The sequence below is a fragment of the Meriones unguiculatus genome (genome assembly GCF_030254825.1).
Source record: "Meriones unguiculatus strain TT.TT164.6M chromosome 13 unlocalized genomic scaffold, Bangor_MerUng_6.1 Chr13_unordered_Scaffold_34, whole genome shotgun sequence".
NCBI lineage: Eukaryota > Metazoa > Chordata > Mammalia > Rodentia > Muridae > Meriones > Meriones unguiculatus.
In genome coordinates, this window is record NW_026843646.1 from 11,386,630 (window position 1) to 11,410,079 (window position 23,450).

Below are 23,450 nucleotides of genomic sequence, written 5' to 3' on the forward strand. Positions count from 1 at the left end.
AATAGAATTCAGCCTGAGGCTAGACCAGCCAGCCTATCCCAGGGAGTCTGGAGAGCATGAGGTGGGTTTTCCTGCACCATTCTGCTCCCAGCAATAAGGAATCTTCCTGCAGTGCTGAGGTACCAGTTTCATCATTGGAGATAAGCAAATTGGGCTTTTCTGTGTAGCCCAACATGCCCATAACAGTACACAGCACCCATGCTGATCTCTATTGACTCCATGGGGAGTCTAATGGGATGACAGGGAATAGCTACATACCATAAGGAAATAGATACCTACTCTGTAAGGGAATCACTACATACTGTATGAGGGAATAGACGCATACTATAAGGGAATAGATAACATATTGTGTAAGGAGTGACCATAGGACAGAGCCCAAAGTGGTCAGGTGATGACAGCCGAGTGAGATTAATGCAACGCTCTGGAGTACTAAGATAAGTTTTAGAAATGTCCTTCTTTGGCATGGGGGTGCCTCAGTGTAGTGTGTGCTTAGTGTGTGTTTGATCTCTATCACCATCACTGCTCATGGAAAGCCTTCACTCTACTGCAGTTCCTTTAGTGACATCGCCTGACTGGCAGAATATTTTGCTTCTAAAAATTGTCCCTGTGTGTGTATGGGGGAGGCGGGGGATGGCTGTCAAAAAAGTGGGAAGTAGGAAGGTGAACAGAAAAAAAGACCTAATAATCAAATCAGATAAAGACATGGTTCACATAGATTTACTCTTAATAAAAAGACGTGAGTAAATTTTTTTTCAGCCGTAGAATTCTGTAAGCAGAAATATGTAGCTTGTCACATTGCAAAATAGGCAAATTCAAAACTTTACCATTGACAAATAATGTGTCATCGAGGGACTCTTACTTTAGTGTACAATCATGTGTGCGTGCATGGGTGCATATGTATGTGTGTGGCGTGTGAGTGTTTTGAGCCAGGGTCTCATGTACTGGCCAAGGCTGGTCTCTGTTACAAGGATGACCCGGAACTCTAGATCCTCTTGTCTTTACCTCCCAAGTGCAGGGATTAGAGGCCTGTGCCTCTCCTCTTGGCTACCACCCTGCTAAGCCCTTTTTCTCTTTCACTGTCATAGCTGACTACAAGGAGAGCTTCAACACCATTGGAAACATTGAAGAGATCGCGTACAATGCTGTTTCCTTCACCTGGGATGTGAATGAAGAGGCAAAGGTTAGTGAAACCTACCATGACTCTTAATGAATGAAGACTCTTGTTCAAAACCCTGTGTAGTGTTTTCCTAGAAACTTGAGTCAAAAAGAAGAAAATGAGCGTGGTCCCTTTCTTATTTTATTTATTTATTTAGTTATTTGTTTATCTATCATCTCTGTATCTATCTATGTATCTGTATGCATGTATGTATCTGTCTGTCTATTTTGGTTTTTAAAGACTGAGTTTCTTTGTGTAACAGCCTTGGTTCTCCTGGAACTCTCTTTGTAGACCAGGCCAGCCTTGAATTCACAAAGATTCAACTGCCTCTTCCTCCCAAGCACTGGGGCGCTGCTATATTCCCTTTTAGAGGATTCATGCCTTTCTCCTTTTGTTGTGGGGTGTGAGCTTCTGCTCTGAAAAAATGTGATGAGCCGCCATGTTGCCCCTCCTCAGTTCTTCAGGCCACATGTTCCAGTCTAGAACTTGCATCTAACACTTGGAGTCTTGTAAGCCCCCCAGCTTCTCTATGCCACCACCAGGAAGCTTGTATCTTCACAGTGAGCGACATACAGCTTCAGTAGGTGAAGGAGCAGAGCTCCAGAAGTAGGGCTTCCAATCACCTTCACCACGATGACTTTGAAACACTTCTTTGTTGGCTGACCCTCTTCTGTTTCTTTGGGTGTAAGTGTAGCTGAGACGTTCAGGGGTAAGTAATGTCTCTGACAAACAGGCATCAAGGACAGATGCCTGCCCTACCTTGGTTTGGATAAGGAAGTGTTTCCACAGATAGCCCTGTTTGCTCACAGGTCTGTTTTGAAGGCCCCAAAGCTCATTCTGGGTCTCAGTGTCTTATTCTTCAGCCTCATTTTGCACTTAAAGGATGTTTCAGATAAAACCTAAGCTTGTTTTCTGCTTCAGTTGTGTACCTGTGTACCGGCTGGAGAGTGTTAGAAGACTTTGTCTTTCATCTCAGGAGGAGGTCAATGTAAACAAGGCTGTCAATGCTTCATTGTCCTCAGCGGGAAGGCTGGGTGAGAGAGGAAACTGGCTGGGAGTTTGCAAGCAGGCTTTCCAGAAGAAAATGAATTGCTCAGTGTCTCATTCCACTCATGTATAAAACAATGTAGGTGAAACTGGCTTTAGGCCCAAGAAAGCTGACCCAAATGGGCATTCAGTGACAAGTCAGCAGTGCAGCCTGGAGAATGTTCCAGAGAAGGGAACAGGCCCTACTACAAGATGCTTCACACAGAACTTCAGGCAAAATGTGTCTCTAGCATGCCTGCACACAGCATGTGCTCTTGGTTGCCTGAGACCTCTCCAACTCTCTCCTCACTCCTGAGACTGTCACAGCTTACTGAGGTTGTCTGCGCCATTCCACGGCTCCTGCCGCCTATCTTTCTTTAGCCTGTGCTGGCCCCTGCTCTTTCTGTTTCTCTTTGAGGCTAGACTATTGCACAAAGGGGGTTTGTGTTAGGGCACAGTACTGGGATGTGCTGGAATCTCTGGCAGTCAAAACAAATGTCTCTACAGGCATCTTACTAGGCTTTGGGGGATATCGATCCAGCAAGGGATCCAGTAACCAATCAGCAGTGTGACCAGGGGGAGGCCATATCCACTTCATGGTTACTGAGAAGAAAAATGGGATTTTGCCACAGAAGATGGCCTAGAGTGTTAAAGCTAGCTCTAAACATGCACCACAGTCCTCTCTGTATTTTCAGTATTACAGTCTGCTATAATGGATGGTAGAGACAAGTGAGTTAAGGGCTGTTTCAGTAGGGACCTTTGAAAGAGAAGTGGACATCCCAAGAGACAGGTTCCATGGAAGCTGATGGAATAGTTGATTTGGGGCTACACTAGCTGATCTTGCAGCCAGTTCATTCTACACCACTCACTTGCCATATACAAGTGCTCACTTTATGTATGCATGGATGGATACATGTATGTCTGTGTGCATGAGTGTGCACATGTGTGCCTGTCTGTATGTGAGTTTGCACATATGTGCACAGGTATACTTCTAGGCACACATACTGGTTTTCTGTACACATTGGCAAATGGTCTTGGGCAATATTTTATGATACTTCCTGCAGCAGTGTTTGTTTTATTTCCTTAATACCTATTTTTAGTGAATGTCTTTTGTTTTAAGTGATAAGTAAGCTTTTTAATGTTACAAATGGTTATTACTGATTTTATAGTAAGTAGACTGCAAAAGAAACACTAGGATAGCAGTTGTGGGAAAGACTGTCAGCTAAACAGGGAGGATTGGTGATATCATACAGAAAATGTTTTCTTTTCGGGGGTTGCTGTTACGTTTATACCCAACAGATATCTGCAGGCTTCAGGAGGGGGTCTCAGCAGCTCAGTCTATATCACAAGATGTTTGGGATTTTTTTTTTGGTGGCCAGAAAACACAGACCAATGGTCCACAAAGCACATGTGTTAATATTGTGCATTTATGAATTATTCTAAATTTTAACATTTTCACCCATGTTTAAAAATAGTTTTTAGTTTGTTTGTAGCATTTTTTTTGGAGATAGGGTCTCCCTGTGCTGCCTTCTGGGGTGTGGGATTATAGGCCTAAACTATAATACCAGGCTTCATCATTATCATCATCATCACTATTGTTGTTGTTATCACTATTGTTGTTATTATTATTATTATTATTATTATTATTATTATTAGATGCAGGTTTTTTAATTATTTTGATAATTAAGAATTCTAGAGGCACTGGGCCTAAGTTTTCAAGGTTGTAAGTGGCTTTCATGATCAGTGACATTATCCTAGTGCTACTCTGTTCTGGAACTTTCTCTGCCCAGCCCTGGGTATACATTTGAATTTTTATGCACTATGGCATCCACCCGAGGTTCAGGTCTTTGCTAGCTTCCACTGTTGGGAGGTAGCAACACAATGAGATTTAAAATGTTTCTCATGTGTATGTGCCAAGTACTTTACCCACTGGGCCTTCTCCTTAGCCCCTCTTCTAATGTTGTGTTTATTGTTTGTGTGTGCGCACACTCCTGTGTGGTCCTTAAAATTGACCCCAGGACTTCCCATGTGCTAGGCAAGTGCTCTGCTTCTGAGGACCTTACGCAGCCCTGCCTCTTAGCCCTGCATCTGTCTTTCCTCTGGAGCAAGCAGGAGAAAGGAGAGGACACCAACACTGAGTCATTTAGCTTCCTTTAGTAATGGGAACAACATTTGGCCAGGAATGTGCTCAAGTTCTGTGGTGGTCCCAGGCTCTGGCCATGGTCCCAAGCTGGCTGCCTGCTTCAGGCCTAGTGGCTGCAAGGTTCCACCTCTCAGAGCCGGTTTTTCTGGTTGTGCCACAGTGGCTTTCTGGTAGGTGACTCAAGCAGGCTAAACAGTCTTGGACAGGACCTGTTCCCTTCGGGGTCTGTGCAGTCTGGAGGACCATGCACTGTGCATTGTCTCAGGTTCTTGGTGTGTAGATGGTGGAGTTCTGAGTGTCCCCACTGTCCCCACAGGTGGGCATGGGTCCTGGCCAGTGCAGCAGAAGGCACCTGCAGTGAGGTACAGCTGTGGCCTAGACCTGGCACCAGAGTTTCCAGCATTTGTGTTTATTTTTTCTGGGGACAGGGGTGGTTTTTAAGCTAAGCTGTGTGGCCCAGACTGGCTCAGAACTCACAGCAATCCTCTTGTCTCAGCCTTCCAAATGCTGGTATTACAGGCATTGCCGGCTTCCAGCATCTCATGTCCCCTTCCTCAGTTTTATTTGCCGAGCTGTGGAATGGTGGGGAGTCAGGGTAAACACTCCACAGATGCCTGAGGTCCCACCCAGAGGGTTATGATGGGACAGCTTCTGAGCCTTACTTTCTCACATGACTCTCACCTGCAGGGCATTCCGATTTTAAGTTTTAAGTCAAACACTGGTACTAGAAAGCAGGTTTGCCAAGCACAAATCTCCAAGATGGTGATTTTTCACACAAGACTGTTGAGTCATTCAAGAGTAGTGAGCTTGGAGTACTGGTTCAGAGCATCTCTGCGACGGTGACATCACCCACACGGTGCAGCCCTAACTGCAGCTCTTTCTCAGGTTTCCAGGGAGAGTTCAAATGCCCCCTGCCTCTTCAGTGTTGCTCTCTCTTCCATACTGATTCCAAGGTTAACCTAGTCCCTGAGTGCTAGGATGTCTGTCATGGAGACCATACAGGAGACCAGCGTGAGCGTTAGAGTGCTGCAGAATTCCTTGCACTCTTTGCCTTGTTACCATATTAGGAGACCAGCACACTACACCCTTTGTTTTGTGTTTGCGCCTTCCTACTCTAGCAAATGCTAGGATGAGGGAGGTCACCCCTTCCCCAGTCTTTAAAAAAAAATCCCTCTGCAGCCAATATTTTGGAAGAATCTTAATTCAGTAAAAATATTTCTCAATAGGGATCGAGCATAGCAAAAGTCCTCCCTCTTGATTAGTTTCTTTAGGTGTACAGATTTTAGTAGGTTTATCCTATATTATATGTCTATATGAGTGCAATCCCTATCCAGAAAAGCAAAGAGGATGAACATCAGAAGAAGGAGAAAAAGAGACCTCTGAAAGGCTCTGCCCTGTACACTATCAAAGCAGATACTGAGACTTATTGCCAACCTTTGGGCAGAGTGCAGGGAATCTTATGAAGGAAGTGGGAGACAGTAAGATCTGGAGAGGACAGGAGCTCCACAAGGAGAGCAACATAACCAAAAAATCTGAGCACAGAGGTCTTTCCTGAGATATACTCCAACCAAGGACCATGCATGGAGATAACCTAAGACCCCTACACAGATAATACCCCATGGCAGTTCAGTGTCCAAGTGGGGTTCCATAGTAATAGGAACAGGGACTGTCTCTGACATGAACTGATTGGCCTGCTCTTTGATCATCTCCTCCTGAGTGGGGAGCAGCCTTACCAGGCCACAGAAGAAGACAATGCAGTCACTCCCGATGAGACCTAATAGAATAGGATCAGAAGGAAGGAAAAGAAGACCTCCCCTAAGAGTGGACTTGGGGAGGGGCATGCATGCAGAGGGGGGAGGAAGGGAGGGATTGGGACGGGAGGAGGGAGGGAACCACAGGAAGGATACAAAATAAATAAAGTGTAATTAATAAAGAATTAAAAAATATTTCTCCTTCACCACCACTAAAGACGAGTCTATTACATCTTTCTTTAGAAAAATTTTTGTTTACTGTCTATTATTATTATTAATGTGTCTCTCTGTGTGAGCCTGGGTGCACAGGAGTGAGGACATGCATGTAGAGCTTAGAGGACACTTTCCCAGAGTTGTATCTCTCTTTGTACCTTGTTCTGAGTCAGGGTCTCTTGTCTCTGTCACCCTCCACAGTCCAGGCAGGAGGACATAAACTTCCTGTCTCTGCATCCCATCTCTCAGGAGGACTGTGGGATTACAGACACACCAGCATCCCTAACTCCCTATCTAGGTTGTGGGAACAGGTCTCAGATTGCCAAGCTTGTGTGGCAAGTACTTTTGCCCACTAAGACAACTTGTTGGCCTTTCTTTTGACAAGTTTTAAAGAAAAACCTGCCAGGCTGTGGTGGTACATGCCTTTAATCCCAGTACTGGGGAGGTAGAGGCAGACTGATGTATTTATGAGTTTGAGGACATCCTGGTTTACAGAGCTAGTTCCAGGAGAGCCAGGGCTAAATGGTGAAACCCCATCTTGAAACAAACAAACAAAAGCAACCTAAAATAATTCAGTAATATTAAGCTGGCATAGTAGGGTATTCTTTGCTGCCTTTGGATTTAGCGTCTCTGCCTGTCAGGGTAGAACAAGGCTTCCTGTTTGATGCTGTCTGTCCTGTTTGCCTGAATACCCTCCACTAGCTGCACTTAAGGACTTGATGTGTCCCACTCATCCCTTTATTATTAGATTACCAGTGAATGTTCTTCCAGTCTCAGGAAGAGAGTTTCAGAAACACGTCTGTATCAACAGATGTTTAGGATGCAACTGGATGTACAGGGCTAAGAGATGTCATGGAGGACATTTCTTTGCATCTCAACTTCCAATTTGCATCCCAGTCCTGCAAGATTAGGTAGATGGAAGGGTGGATGCTACCCTCAGGCTCCTGTCCTACCCATCTTCATGGAAGCAAATCATCCATTACAATGAGACCAAAAAAAAAGTGCTATAATTTTCCTTTTCCAATAATTGCAGAGTGCAACTTACATGGGCCCAGGAGGGAAGATGGGCATCAGCTTCACCTCCTCAGCAAAGCGGATTAAATGACTCTTCCTGCTTGGCCACAGGCCCCATGTTTAACATCCTCAGCCCCACAGCAGCCGGCCCCCAGAAAAGCTGGTGTGCTGTTTTAACACTTCAGAGCCCAGAGCTTTCTTTATCCTTATGCCCTGGAGCATTACTTGTTTGTATCATAAAAACCATTGTTAATCCCATCACTCAGGAGGCAGAGGCCAGGTGGATCTCTGTGGTTTGAGTCCAGCCTGGTCCACATAGTGAGTTTCAGGATAGCCAGGACTACACAGAGAAACCCTGTCTTGAAAAACCAAAAAGAACTACCACCACCAACAATAACAAAAGCCCAAACCATTGACCAGAATGGACGTAGCTACTACTTCAGATATTTTGCTCTCTTCAGCTGAGTGCTTGTATGTGTGTAGACTAACTTGACATCAACAATCTCTGCTGAATGTGTGTGTACGTGCCCACTCACACATGCGTGCTCTGAATAGCCTAACATTAGTGGGTCTTTCTACTCTGTACATACTAAAGAGCAGCATTTCCCAAGACTGCAGTTCTGAGGTATTTAACTGGGTTCTTTCTACCTTTACACATTTATTCTCTATCTACTCACCTCTCTAGTTCTTTCTCTGGTATCCTGAAATTTATTTTCACATTTATGGGCTTGTGTTTTTCTTTTATATTTTTTTCCTGTCATGAATAGTAGAGACTTTTTGTTCTTTTCCTTTTGTTCAAAACCATGCAAGAGGCCCAGCATCTAACACACAAACAAAACTAAGATGGAGATTATTTTCAGAGAAGATGAAGGTATGTGCAACTTAAGCAATCAAATAAGCAAACACACTGCAAGTTGTTCTGACCTTCACACACACCCCACAGGAGAGAGAGGAGGAGGAGGAATGGAGAGAGAGAGAGAGGATTTAGAATAAAAAGTTGTCTGTAAGCTTGTACCTGTAGAAACCCATCAGGTGATTGTGGCCATGGCGTGCTGACATTTCCCCTGAGCCCTGCTTCCTTACTAGTCTACTTCTAATTAATGTTAAGTATCTGAGTTTGCTCTAATATTTAAAAGATGTCATCTAAAGCTGAGGCTGTTTTTTGAGGAGTGGTTGTTGAGATGGCTGGCTGATGACAACTGAAGATAAGAGGTCTCCATCCATCTGTAAATCTGTCTCTGAGGAAGACAAAAGCCAATGGGAAGCAGTGCCTAGCAGCACCTGTACTATAGGGCAAGTAGGCAGAGTCAGTGTGTAGAGATCTGAGGACCTGTGTCCTGTAGAGCAACTTCCCTTGTCTCTCCTCCTGTGTGTTGGTTTCTTCCTTCAGGTGCTCCTCTCTCAAGGTGCAGCTAGTGGTGAGCAAGCCCCACCCAGTCCCTGCATGTGAGCCAGGAGTGGACAGTACAGTCCCTCTGAGTTTAAGAGACAGCTTGTTAACAGAGCAGGTCTGTGATGGCAGTGACATTTCACTACAAGAAAGCAGTGAAATGGGGAGAACAGAATTTTTTAATCTTGTACAACTTTATAGTTACTTTAGGTGAGTGAGATTATGCTAATTAAAAGCTATCCTTAAACTCAGTACCTATCATGTCTCAGGTTTGCTATTTCTTTTCTTCCTCCTCCTCTTTCATTTTTTCATTTTAATTTTTATTTGGGTGTGTGTGTGTTTGTATGCATTTCCCGTAGAGGCCAAAAGAGGCTGTCAGATTCCCCTTGAACTGGAGTTATAGGCAGTTGTAAACTTCCAAATGAAAGACTCCCAGGAGCCTATCTAGACGGGGAGACCCCGCTTCCCAAGGAACAGCGAGACCAGCCTTCGGATGCAAGCCGCAAGAGGTTTATTTTGATACACGGGTACCCGGGGTGACCAAGCCTATCGGAGGACTTGCGCGCCTCTCGGTTGGGGTGACGGGTTTTTATAGGGCTCGGGAGCAGGAGGCGCGGTTACAGAAGCGAGAAGCATAGTTACAGGGGTCTGATTGGGTGGTTTGAACAAAGCCGTAGTTAAGTCACGTACCCAGAACAGGGAAGGCGGGAAGGCAGATTGTGAGCCGAGTCACGTACCCACCTGGAACCGGGAAGGTGGGAAAGAATGCAGCGAGGTAGCTCTTCCCTCAGGGAACTTACTGCTATACCGCACCTACTCTACATAGTGTTAACAATCGCTGCTTATCTTTTGGTCTCTCATTTCCCCCTTTCCTACGATCATTTGAAGACCCAATCTTGGGTCTTCCAGATATGACCCCTTGTATCTTATAGATTATTTTTTATAATGGGATCTGGGGTCCCTTCAGGGTGGATATAGGGGTAGTAAGCCAAGGAGAACTATTACAGGATCTCTCTAGGCTTTTAGCCCAGTTGCTGCAATATTAGTGTCCATTTCAGCTAAGCAGATGTCCAAGACAATAGCTAATGCCAGGGAGCCCCTTTTGACTTAGCATTTCAGCCTGCTAGGGGGAATTTGGGCGTAGATCCGTCTTCTGGAGCTTCTTCGAGCTGACCGTTGGACCGTAGGCATCAGGGGCTAGGAAGGCTGAAATGCCAGTCAAAGGCTGGGCAATGGGGAAGTCCCAAGCATCTGGTTCATTGATCCACCCGAAGAGGCAGGGAGCAATCATGTCAGTTTCCAGGAAGTCCAGATCTCAGCTTGCAGTCCACAGCTGATCCCGGACAGAGTTAAACAGGTGAAGATCTGCTGAGACAAATTCAGACTGGAGAGAGAAGTTAAAATTTGTCTATTAAATGGGAAAGATCAGGGAAAATCTCATCTGCGATCCTTTTGAGCTATGCCAGATCCAGGTCACATCCTGAAACTCACATGAAATTTTAGTACACAAAAGGAAATATACATAATTTTAAATACTCAGAAAAGTAACATCTCAGCAAATCAAACATTTTGAGAGTAACAGGTAAAACTGCATCCCACTGAATGAGTATCAGTTAGCTGTTTGTTTTATAACCTTTATACACAACCTAAGTGTGTCCACAGTAACATTTTTTTTTTGTGGGCATAGCTGTTTGTAATTAGTCACGAATGAAGCTTGGCCATTCTTATACACTCAGCATATACTTTTAGTTTTCACTTTTACTTTTATGTTTACACTGGAAAGTTAGGCAGAAATACATTACTGGCTTTTAGTGCTAAACCCTGGATGCTTGGACTTTCCTTAACAAAGCAACTAGAAGGAATAGGTTTAGGATATTTCTGTGTCAAAATCTACCCCAGAAATGGCAGATATTAAGAATACCATACTAAAAGCTATGACTTTTGGGTCAGATACACACATTAAACAGATGTTTTTAAAATAACAAGAAGCACCTTTAGTCTATCTTCAGAAGCCAACAAAGGAAATTAAAATCTTAACCTGGTGACTGAATAATAAGCAGTTATTGCTCCATCAACTTATCAGAACTCTATTGATCAATGTCAACACTCTGAACTTTTAAAATTTTATAACATAAGCACAACAGTAGCAAAGGGGGGAGAAATTTAAAATATTTCCCATTTTTAATCTGCTTTAATTATATCTTAAAAAAACTACTTAGACTCTCCAATCTTTTGAATTTATCAACCCTGAAACATTTTTTTAAACTAAATAATAACACTCTAGATTTTTACAACCTAAACTCCTATATTCTCAGACTCTATATAAGCTCCACTTATTTATCATAAGACATGAGTCCTGTGAGCAAGGCAAACCTGTCTTTTTTTCTAAATAAGGTATCTAGTACTCTGTGGTTCTAGCTAATGAGTTGATCAATGAGCTAACAGTCGATCTAATTGTCTTTTCTCTAGCTGCAAAGCTACCGTAAGCTTAGCATAGCCGTCAAGGTGTTCAGAGACCTGAGAAGGATAAATTATAAGCTAAATAAATACCAATCCACGTGCCAATCAAAATGACAGGGATGACTAGTTAGCCCATTACCTAGGCAGTGTCCCTGGCTCCTGTGTTTCAGCATCCTGAACAGACGCAGTTCTGCCAGGCACATAAGATGAGAGACTGTTTCTGTGGAGAAAGAAACGAGAGAATGGCCTCACCTCGCCCTTAGCAATGTGAAACATTGACTCCAGGTGTCCACAGTTTTGGCTGGGCCCTAACAGTAGGCCAGTTGAGGCAGTATTGCCCAGTGGTTAGCATACCACAATCCAGAGTAGCATTCATCTGTCGTTGTGCCCAAATCTTCTCAGAGACCTTGGGGGACCTACTGCCAGGATTGCGGGACTTCCTGTCACAATAAGCTTACACATGTTAAAATGTCTAATTCAGATTTCTGACAAGCTTGAGGGCCAGCATATCCGAGTTACTCTGTTTTTATCATCTGCTCTAAACTGTGTCCTATAAAACAGAATGCTATGATCTCAAATTCTAGCATATTTTCGAGATGCATGTCCTAGAAGTATATATTTTAAGACAAATAGACAAGAGACTAGGTAAGGCTCAACTGCAGTATTTAGCATGACTTTAAATCTGTTCTTTCTGAACTAAAATCAAAGCAAACCTTTTACTCGGATACAGTTTATAGAGAGGCTAGCTAATCTTGATGCTCCTACCACTTGCATTAAAATTGAACATTAAAAAGCTTTGCATTTAGCACTAATGACTAAACATATCTCCGGACCAGCATGGCGGCTGGCCACGTGTAACCGAACTGAGCTGGAATCCTTAAACAAACATGGCAGCCAAACTACAGCTTTACGAGCTCTCCATTGCTGAACCATCATGGCGGCTGGCCATGTGCTAGCATTAGCACAGGCTGTGACTGACAATACCAAACATGGCCATTAGGTGCTGATGATACAGCAAACACTTCGGAGCTTCCATAATCCCCCACAACCAAAAGTTCCCAGTAATCGAACAAGCTTTAGAACCAACTACATAACAGAACAATTTTAAACTGTAATTATTTTAGCCATACCAAACCTATCAGCTAAAATTTTTTCCTTAAAAGAGCATAAAAAAACATTTTGTAATGAGGAATCACCAGCCTTTTAAATGAAGTATAACATTTTAAAATACAGTTTTTCTTTAAATCATATTAACTCTCTGGCTTTTTATAACACATCCACTAACCTTCTGCAACATGCTATATACATTTAGATTTCTAGCTTTTCTTTTCTGGCTTAACCAGACATGCTTACTTTTTTGCTCTCTTTCTTGCTTTTTAGACAACATAAAAACTCTCACTAAAATCCTTTCCATTCTGACATGATCCTGCCGAAGCCCAGAGTCTACGTACGATTTGCTTTTTATAGGCAAAGCAAAAGCAAGTTACATTACTATAAAGAGGAGTTCTGAAACTGCCAAATTTTTTTTTAAAATAACTTTCCTGCATCTGATAACATAAAGGTAACAACCAAACTCTAAGGAACTTAGAACAAGCTTTAAGGAACTTGGTGAAACTTCCCCTTTTCTTTGTCTCAAGATAAAGAACAGGGTGTAAACATGTTTTTTTTTATAAACAAAGCAGCTTATCAAACAAACAGCTCTCCATAAGATACATTTCAAAAACTGCAATTTTCTCAGTCATAGTCATACCCAAATGTCTGATAAACTTTAATCAATTTTTTAAAACCCGTTTTTGCAATATTAAAACAAAGTGCCCCTTTTGTAGAAGTCACAAGGCATAAACATAATCTTTAAAATTAAAACCAGATTTTAAAACCAGAATTTACCAGTGCAAGCAATTTAATTTTTAAAACCAATACCAATTTAAAATAAGCTATCCTTTTAACCTAGAAGGAAATGAGAATTATTTGACCAAGGTTTTTCTTTTTTTTTTTTATCCATACCAAGATGGTGGTTACATTATAAAATCACATGGTGAAGTCAAGATGGCGGCGAGACACTGAGACACTTTAGACCACGTGGCAGCCTATACAATATGCGCTTATGGATCTAATAAGGCGCATAGGCACACATTTTAAACAAATTTCGTGAGGCCTTTCAGAACAGAAAACAAAAGGTAGACAGACAAACAACACTCACTACACTTATGACAAAAATCAGGCAGACAGAAGACAACACAAACCGCGCGGTACGAGATCGGTGCCAAAGCGAACACAAAAATTCAGATGGAGACCTTGTCGGAGGTCCGGTTCCTCCGTCTCCCAGATGAAGCACGTAGCCTTCTCTCAGGGGCGTCGCCCCAAAGAGTCCCACTCGGCTCGTGTTTCCAGACAGGAGGGAACCCAAGAAGGGTTACCTTTCAGACGGGGAAGCAAATGATTCCCCTACCAGGCACTCCTGAGACGTCTCCCAGGAGGCACGGAAAAGAAGTCCAAGCCCATCGGCTCCTTCTAGTTTCCGTCTGATACAGATGACCTGGCCAAGTCCAGACCACAGGGGGACTCGAACCCCCTGGAAATGAACTCACACAAAGACAGACCGTTCTGTGAGACACAAGACTCACAGAACAAGAAGCCGGCAGGTCTTACCTCCTGACGCTGGGTCGGTGGTCCCTGGGCGGGGGTCTCAGATCTCGGTGGGACCTCCAAATGAAAGACTCCCAGGAGCCTATCTAGACGGGGAGACCCCGCTTCCCAAGGAACAGCGAGACCAGCCTTCGGATGCAAGCCGCAAGAGGTTTATTTTGATACACGGGTACCCGGGGTGACCAAGCCTATCGGAGGACTTGCGCGCCTCTAGGTTGGGGTGACGGGTTTTTATAGGGCTCGGGAGCAGGAGGCGCGGTTACAGAAGCGAGAAGCATAGTTACAGGGGTCTGATTGGGTGGTTTGAACAAAGCCGTAGTTAAGTCACGTACCCAGAACAGGGAAGGCGGGAAGGCAGATTGTGAGTCGAGTCACGTACCCGGAACAGGGAAGGCGGGAAGGCAGATTGTGAGCCGAGTCACGTACCCACCCGGAACCGGGAAGGTGGGAAAGAATGCAGCGAGGTAGCTCTTCCCTCAGGGAACTTACTGCTATACCGCGCCTACTCTACATAGTGTTAACAATCGCTGCTTATCTTTTGGTCTCTCACAAACATGGGTGCTAGGAACCAAGTTTGGATCCTCTGGAAGAGCACTGAATGCACTTAATTGCTGAATCATTTTTCCAGCCTCATCTAGCTGTCTCTTTTCCAGTATTTCTTTTTTCATCTGAGATGTCTAACAGGTGCTGTTGTTGAGTCAAGCTTTCATGTAGCAGAGGCTGGCTGTGATCTCTTGATAATCCTGCCACCATTGCCCAGTGCTGGAATTACAGGCTTGTGCAATCACACCCTGCTTTATTGGTGCTCTGTGCCAAGTACAGGGCTCTTAGAAAGCTAAACTTCTGAGTCTGGAGATGACTTAGTGGTTAAGAGCACTAGTCTTGTAGAGGACCCAAGTTCTATTTCCAGCACTCACATGGTGGCTCACAACCATCTGTGACTCCAGCTTTGAAGGGTCTGATGCTTCTAAACTCATGCAAATGGTATACATACATACATACATACATACACACACACACCACATACACACACCACGCACACACACGCAAAACACTTCTGTTCATAGAATAAAATGCATAAATCTGAAAAGTAATTTACAAAAATCTAAATTTGGTAGTCATGGTGTACCTTCCTAGGGCATGCTTCTAAATGGACTCTCCCTTGAACTCTTCCTTGAACTCCTGGACACCAGAGGAGGGGACAAGATGTGCAAACATTGGTTTTCAGAATGCACAGAGAGAGAGAATGGACTGCCTAAAGGATGCCATAGTTCCGGGTGAGCAAGGTTCATAACTTTGCTGGTTCCCTACCCCACAGCATCAACAGGAAGTTGATGCCTTTTCTTAGGGAGCTTCTATGGCAGTTAAAAGATAAAGCCGTTTGTGCAGAAGTTACCATTCACTTAGACTAAGTTAGTATTTTGCTTAACTTAGGCCGATTTTAAGCAGGTTATCTGATAGAGAATATTATAGGGCATCCCATGGTCTCAAAAGTAAAGAGAGCACTGGGAGAGGCTCCTGGGAGAGGTCTCAGAAGGATTGAGTTACACACAGCCGAGCAGGGCAAATGGCGTTTTTATGGGTTTGCTGGGGCGTGGTGTGGGCGGAGGGAGCTTTAAAAGGGAAAGACAAACATTTGCTGGAATCTGTGGTATTGAACTTAAACAAAGCCTTGCCTTTGTTCCTCTTTTATAAGGTAAGGGCTGACAGGAAAACTGGAGCTAATGCTTGTGAACAAGGAGTAATCTTTGGATGGCATCTCACCGAAGATATCAGTTGATCTTTTGTTAGTGTGGAGCAGCCATGGTCTCTGCCCTGCATTCTACTTACAGCTCTGAACTTCACAGCTATAAACTATTGTGTTGTGCAGAGAATTGGATTACACACTTGGATTTCATGACATAATGGTGTGTGCCTGTGTGCACAATGACTAATATTTATTCAGCAATTACTATATATCAGGCACCCTGCTAGGCCTTTATACGTATTATCCAATTATTCGTGATTCTAACCAGGTGACAGCTTTCATCTGAGGAGTGAGTTGAAGTTAGTAGCTTACCTCAGTAACACAGCAAATTCACAACAGAGCCAAGCAAGTCTAGGCTGAGCACAGTCCTTCCATAGTGCTGGTCTATGTTGGGAGGACTGTGAAGGGACATCTCCACTCTCATGGCCAGGGAGACAAGGGTGTATTTGAGGCAGCAGATGAGATACCAGTTTTGAGAGATGGGATTCCTGGCCAGGCACAGGTCCTGCTCTCAGAGAAGCTAAGACAGGCCTGGAACTAAGGTGAACTTCCAAGACTCTTGCCTCCACCTCCCAGCACTGGTATCACAGGCAGGAACCACTGAGGCATGGCTTTTTCTTCTCCACTTTCAGCTGGAGAAAACAACTTAAGCAGCAAATTTATGTTCCTGTGTACAGTTGTATACAAAAACCACACAGACATTCACACTGGCATTGGTTATAAACTAAAAGCTGGAAACAGCCTAATTGGGGGGGGATTTCTCATGCTATATGTAAGCATTTTTAAAGAGACACAGCTATCAGATTTCATCATTATGTGGGAAAAGTGAGAATTGGGAATATGTGTTCTCTTCTGCCCTTTGAGAATAGGACAGAACTCACATTTGCATAGTACACTGAGGTACTTGACTGGGGAGCAAGGGCGGGAGAGTGTTTGCAGTTTTGCTTTTGGTGCCTTTTGAGTTTTGTATTGGATTGGAGCATTACAAAGTTTTTAGATCTGGGGATGTGGCTAAGTTGCTAGGTTGCTCACCTGGTATGTGCAAAGCCCAGGTTTTGATCACCAGCCACACACATACCAGGGATATATGAGGCCCTATCCAGAGAGGGTGTGATAGAGAGAAAGAGAGGACAAGAAAGCAAAACCACCAAAAATTTGACTGAATTTACACTTAAATTCCCACAACAGGGAGCTTGTCAATGTGTGAAGCAGTCACTGTTAGGCAGTGTCCAAGGCCCTCCTCATCCTAGTATGCTGCTGTGTAAGATCCAATGGGGTGGCAGAGCTGAACAGTGAAAATTGGAGATGAATGGAGTCTCTGGCCTAGACATCCCTCCTGCTAAGTTCTGTGGAGAAGTAGACTTAATGATTTATTTTTTGAGACAGGGTTTCTCTGTGTTGTTCTGGCTGTCTTGGAATTCACTATTTAGACTGGGATGTCCTTGAACTAAAAATCCCACCTTCCTCTGCGTCCCAGTGCTGGGATTAAAGGCATGCACCACCAGTCAGCCGATTTGATATTTTAAAAATAAATTTACCTTGATTTAATGTTTGTTTAATCATTGAGGCTTATAAACTGGAGTCATCTGAGGTTGGCTTTACAAACTCCCTGAGGAAAAATCTGGCCAGGATAGGGTAGTGTCCCCCTGAAAGAGCAGGGTTGGGGGCCCCTGTGGTGCAGTAGAGCTACCTGAGCAGTGCACAGGGGTGGCCTGCTTGACTGCTCTGGCTCTGAGGAAGAACAGTTACAAAGATGAGCATCATGGAGGTTGGCTGTGGGCTGTGTGGTGGGTGGCGAGGTTGGGGAAGCTCCTTACTTTTGCTTGCATGGCTCCTTTCCGGTTGAAAAGTATGGCCTCATTTAAATACCATAGCACCAAAGTGGGGATTATTAGAGCTTCTCAAAAGACAGGGTCTGCAAGAAGGAGGGCTGGCTGAAGGAGCTTCCTTCTGCTCCTTCCTTCCTTCCTTCCTTCCTTCCTTCCTTCCTTCCTTCCTTCCTTCCTTCCTTCCCTCCCTCTCCCCTTCTCTTTCTTTCTTTTTTCATTCTTTCGTTCTCTCTCTCTCTGTTTTTGTTCAAGACTTTCACCCTGCTCTCAGCTGTAGAGAAAGCTGGCATCTTCTAACCCCCTCACTGCAGGTGACACCACTTACCACTTGCTTTGGAGGCTGTAGCCGAAGCCTCTGGCTCCCTGGGGAGCCCTGTGCCCTTTCACTACCAGCCTGCCTGGCCCAGGTTTGTCTTACATTTTTAATGTTTCACCTACTCTGGAAGGGTGTGAACCCTGCCACTCCGGAGCCCCACTGCTTTTCTCAGGTCTCACTGGGCCTCTTACTGGGTACTGTGGCCCACACCTACTTGTCCCACTTGACCCATGACACACGGGCCCCAGGGCAGCTTCGGCGCTGATTCCAGGGATCTCCGCATCCTGCAGCCTTTGTTCTCACCCCTGATTCCTACAGGGAGCCTTCCCAGTTAAGCTCTTTACTTCTTTGCAAGTTCTCATAGCAAGTATGGTTTGTATTGTTCAACTAATTATGCTTGTTCCACAACACTGACTAGAACTGGGCATGAGCAGTGCTCTTGTCCCGGGAGCAGGGCCTGCTGTTAGAGAGCCTCTGTGCTTCTCATCTGTAGCCCTTCCAAGGGTGTGAGCATGTGTGGATAGGGAGGTGGTTTGCTGGACGGACAGACAGACAATCATGCTGAGTATGTTGTTGGTCTTATCGTAGCTATACTGCTACCTCAGTCACTAGGTAGGTAAATGGGCACGCAGACGCGCTGTCAGGTAGCTTCAGAGGGTATATCCGGTCAGCAGTGACCCACTGTGTGGTCTTGACAACTTCAGCTACTCTGTCAGTCTCAGCTTCTAGGTACTATTATGAAAGCACGATTGTGCATAAAGGAAAAATGCATATTTGGAAAAAAATTATGTTTCTTAACTCATTGAGTAAATACTTGATGAGGAACCTAAGCCTGGCAGAATGAAGCTGACCTGAGACAGAGAAATGGCCTTTTGGGCTTTTGCCCTCATGGAACAGGTAACTAAACACATTAAATTCAAATACTTCTTCAGTGTATGAAGAAAACAGAAAAGAGAAATGCAGTCAAGTATGCCTCTGGATGGGAAGGAGAGAAAAGTAACTCTGGCTTGTGTGTCTGAAGAGTTAGTATTGAACTGAAGTCTCAAAGGGGGCGGGGTAGTCGTCCAGTCGTCCAGTGTGGATCTGCAGAGACAGCAGACCAAAGTGCCCTGAAATGGACCAGATTTGACGTGCTCTGAAAACAACAACAGAAAACACACTGGTGGTGGAAAAACAGAAAAACCATGGCAGGGTAGAATGTGAGAGCAACTCAAATGTTCATCTGTGTATTCAGACGCACTTGTAGCATGTGTAAAAAATAAAATACATTGTAAGAATGAAAGATAAAACAAACAAAAAAAAGAAATACAGTAATCATATCTACAAGTGCTGTATAATCGGAGGCTTCAGGAAATCCTGAACAAAACAGCAAAGGGGCCTGAGAGCAGGTGTGGGGGCTGGTCTTGCCTTGCTATCCTCACCTCTGAGCACACTGCCAGCACAGGAGGATGCTTGTCACTGCTGGGTGAGTCACAGCGTGAAGTGAGCGATAGCTCACATTTTATTATGTTCTTGCTTGGCTAGAGTTTACTCTTACTTTTTTGCCTGTTTCATTTGTCATTCCATCTGCACTCATGTGGAAGAAAAATGACAAAATGTAAGGAAACTATCTAAAGGTCTTTAATAAGAACCAAGAACTAATCCCAGCACCTGGGAGGCAGAGGCAGAGGCAGAGGAAGAGGCAGGAGGATCTCTGAGTTCAGGACAGAGAACTATCTATCTAGTGTGTTCCAGGACAGCTAGAGCCACATAGTGAGATCCTGCCTAAGGAAGGAGAAGGGGAGAGAAGAAGGAGGAGGGGTGGGAGAAGGAGAGAGGGAGAAAGGGAAAGAAGGAGGGGGAGGAGAGGGAGGAAGAAGAAAAAAGAGGAGAGAAATTGGCACCAACACACTTACTTATTTATATAATATTCATGAAGGGAGAATGGGTTCTAGTGTTAAACTTATTTCTGGGTGCACACCCTACCTGTGGTTATTGCAATAAACCTGTGTGATTCTTTAGATGAGTTCTTTAGGATCCTGAGTATTAGGAAATACATTAATATATAAATAGCCTTTAGCCAGAAAGATAGTACAAGTACAAAATTCAATTTGTATGAAGTCAAATAAATCCATGACACTGAATCATGGTTGTGAGGATTTAGTTTTAAATCTTAAATTGCTTTCTAAATTAAATCAATTAAAGATAGGGTTGACTGTTTCTATTGGAAAGCCCAAGAAACAGTGGAAATTAATAATGAGATCATGGGATCAATGGAACCGAACAGAGGACCCAGAAATAAACCCACACACTTATGGACACCTGATCTTTGACAAAGACGCCAAAACCATACAATGGAAAAAAGATAGCATCTTCAACAAATGGTGCTGGTCTAACTGGATGTCTACATGTAGAAAAATGAAAATAGATCCATACTTGTCACCCTGCACAAAACTGAAGTCCAAGTGGATCAAAGACCTCAACATAAAACCAGACACATTAAATCAGCTTGAAAAAAAAGTGGGAAATACCCTAGAACTCATTGGTACAGGGGAAAACTTCCTGAACAGAACACCAACAGCACAGGCTCTAAGAGCAACAACCAATAAATGGGACCTCATGAAACTGAAAAGCTTCTGTAAAGCAAAGGACACCGTCATCAAAACAAAGCGACCACCTACAGATTGGGAAAGAATCTTCACCAACCCTTTATCTGACAGAGGACTCATATCCAGTATATATAAAGAACTAAAGAAGCTGAAAAGCAGCAAACCAAGTAATCCACTTAAAAAATGGGGAACAGAGCTAAACAGAGAATTCTCTGTAGAGGAATACCGAATGGCAGAGAAGCACTTAAAGAAATGCTCAACCTCATTAGCCATTAGGGAAATGCAAATCAAAACAACCCTGAGATTTCACCTTACACCCATGAGAATGGCCAAGATCAAAAACTCAAGTGACAACACATGCTGGAGAGGTTGTGGAGAAAGGGGAACCCTTCTCCACTGCTGGTGGGAATGTAAACTTGTACAACCACTCTGGAAATCAATCTGGCGCTTTCTCAGACAACTAGGAATAGCGCTTCCTCAAGATCCAGCCATACCACTACTGGGCATATATCCAAAAGAGGCTCAAGTACACAAAAAGGACACTTGCTCAACCATGTTTGTAGCAGCTTTATTTGTAATAGCCAGAAGCTGGAAACAACCCAGATGCCCCTCAACTGAAGAATGGATGCAGAAATTGTGGTACATCTACACAATGGAATATTACTCAGCAATGAAAAATAAGGAAATTATGAAATTTGCAGGTAAATGGTGGGATCTGGAAAGGATCATCCTGAGTGAGTTGTCTCAGAAGCAAAAAGACACACATGGTATATACTCACTCATATAGACATACAACATAGGACAAACCCACTAAAACCTGTGCATCTAAAGAAACTAAGCAAGAGAGAGGACCCTAACTAAAACGTCCAAACCCCATCCAGAAAGGCAAAGAGGATGGACATCAGAAGAAGAAGAAAACAGGAAACAACCTAGGAACCTACCACAGAGGGCCTCTGAAAACCTCTGCCCTTCGGACTATCAAAGCAGATGCTGAGCCTGATGGGCAACTGTTGAGCAGAGTGAACGGAATTTTAGGTAAGAACTGGGAAATAGTAAGAGCTGGAGAGGACAGGGTCTCCACAAGGAGAGCAACAGAACAAGAAAATTTGAACACAGGGAACTTCCCAGAGACTCATACTCCAACCAAGGACTATTCATGGAGATAACCTAGAACCCCTGCACAGATGTAGCCCAGGGCAGTTCAGAGTCCAATTGGGTTACATAGTAATGTGAAGAGGGACTGCCTCTGACATAATCTGATTGGCCTGCTCTTTGATCACCTCCCTCTGGGGGGGGAGCAGCCTTACCAGGCCACAGTAGAGGACAATACAGCCACTTTTGATGTGAACTGACAGACTAAGATCAGAAAGGAGAGGAGAACCTCCCCTATTAGTGGACTTGGGGAGTGGCATGCAAGCAGAGGGAGGAGGGAGGGTGGGATTGAAATGGGAGGAGGGAGGGGCTTATGGGGGGATGCAGAATGAATAAAGTGTAATTGATGAAAAATTTAAGAAAAAAGGGAAAAAATAATTTAAGAACCTTAAATGACTTTCAAAATTGGAGGAAAACATGGAGTTAGTCAATTGGCATGGAGTACATCTCGCCCCTGGGGGCAATGGTCTCCTGAACCTACTCAGACCTCAGACACCACCACTGCTAGTTCTAGAACTGACACAGGATGTTCCAACGAGGGGTTAAGGCTTCTCATAATATTTCCTATAAGCCCACACCTGTTTGTCTATATCCCCCATTTTTATTCATTATTAGCCAGATAGAGCCAAGTAATTGTGGTAATCATACTTGCTTTTTTGCCCAATGCTGGAATGCTAGGAAAGTTAGGTATGCCCTGGTTACTCACATGCCTCACGGGGTGCCTATGCCCATTGATGCCCCTCACGCTATGACTCTCTTCAGACAGAAAAGGGATCTTGGAACTACAGCCACCATTGTTACTACCATCTCATTGACGGCTGTTGGAGCTACCACCAGGGCATTAGCCATGAGTCATACTGGACAGACTGCTCAGACCCTGAATACTCATTTAGCCAATGTAGCTCATGCCTTAGTTGTACATAAAGGAATTAATGCTCAACTAAAAGGAAGCTTGATGGTGTTCAATCAGAGGATTGACCTCTTGCAGGAGCAAATTGATACCCTATGGCAAATCGCTCAACCTGGCTGTCAATGAAAGTATGCTGGACTTTGTGTCACTAGCATACAACATGAGAATTTTTCCTGCGCTGCAAATCTGTCTAAACAATTGTCGAGCTATATTTTAGGTAATTGGACTGGAGAATTCGATACTACGATGGAGCAGCTGAGAGTGGCCATTGTCACAGTAAATTCTACTGGAGTGGACGCAGGACTAGCCACAGGATTATCAACATGGATTGCTGCAGCCATGAATCATCTGAAGGAATGGGCGGGCATGGGAGTGTTAGCAGGCCTTCTGGTGTTGGTCTCCTTGGTTTGCCTGTGGTATATATGCAAGATTAGAGTCTCACAACAGTGTGATGCAGCCATGATCATTCAGGCCTTTACAGCCATTGAAGCAGGACATTCTCCCCAAGCATGGTTGGATACCATAAAAAGCTAAAATGATACGCTCAGGATGCGAGGCTAAGCACTGTACTCAGGGTCAGCCGCTTCGGACCCAGAGAAGAGCATGTCTGATTGCATGCGGGTTGATGCCCCAGGTCCCGCCTCTGAGAAAAAGGTATCGGACGGTCTGATGCTCTTTGGGTGGATGACACCTAAATGAACATCTGTACAAAGTCCCAATTTATTTCTAATATCAGAGATCAGACCTCTACTCTTGCCTGATGCGTCTAAAACAAAAAGGGGGAACTGTAGAGAGCTGCGGAATGCTATGCCTTAAAGATGGAGCTGGTTTCCGCCTTCCACCTTCCCGATGGTGAGTGCTCTCTGTCACGAACAACTCCACATTTGGCTAAGGTCGAGGATCTGGCTTGCTTCCATGTATGTGGACCTATCTGCATTGCCCCCATGGCACGCCTGGGTTGGCTACCCAGAGGCTATTTAAGCTGTGGGCTGGCTTTCCCCGGGGTCCGAGGATTGTTCAATGTTCCTGAATAAACTGCATTGAAAAAAAAAAATAATGAGATCATGGGTTGGCTCTGAAGCTCCCTGCTGTGTTTATTTTAATAAACT

General features: G+C 44.1%; 1 pseudogene; it reads left to right on the plus strand.

Annotated features, from left to right (window-relative positions):
• The first annotated feature begins 630 nt into the window (after positions 1-630).
• The window catches only part of LOC132650921 (grainyhead-like protein 2 homolog), a 76,861-nt pseudogene continuing 54,041 nt past the window's right edge, over positions 631-23,450 (plus strand).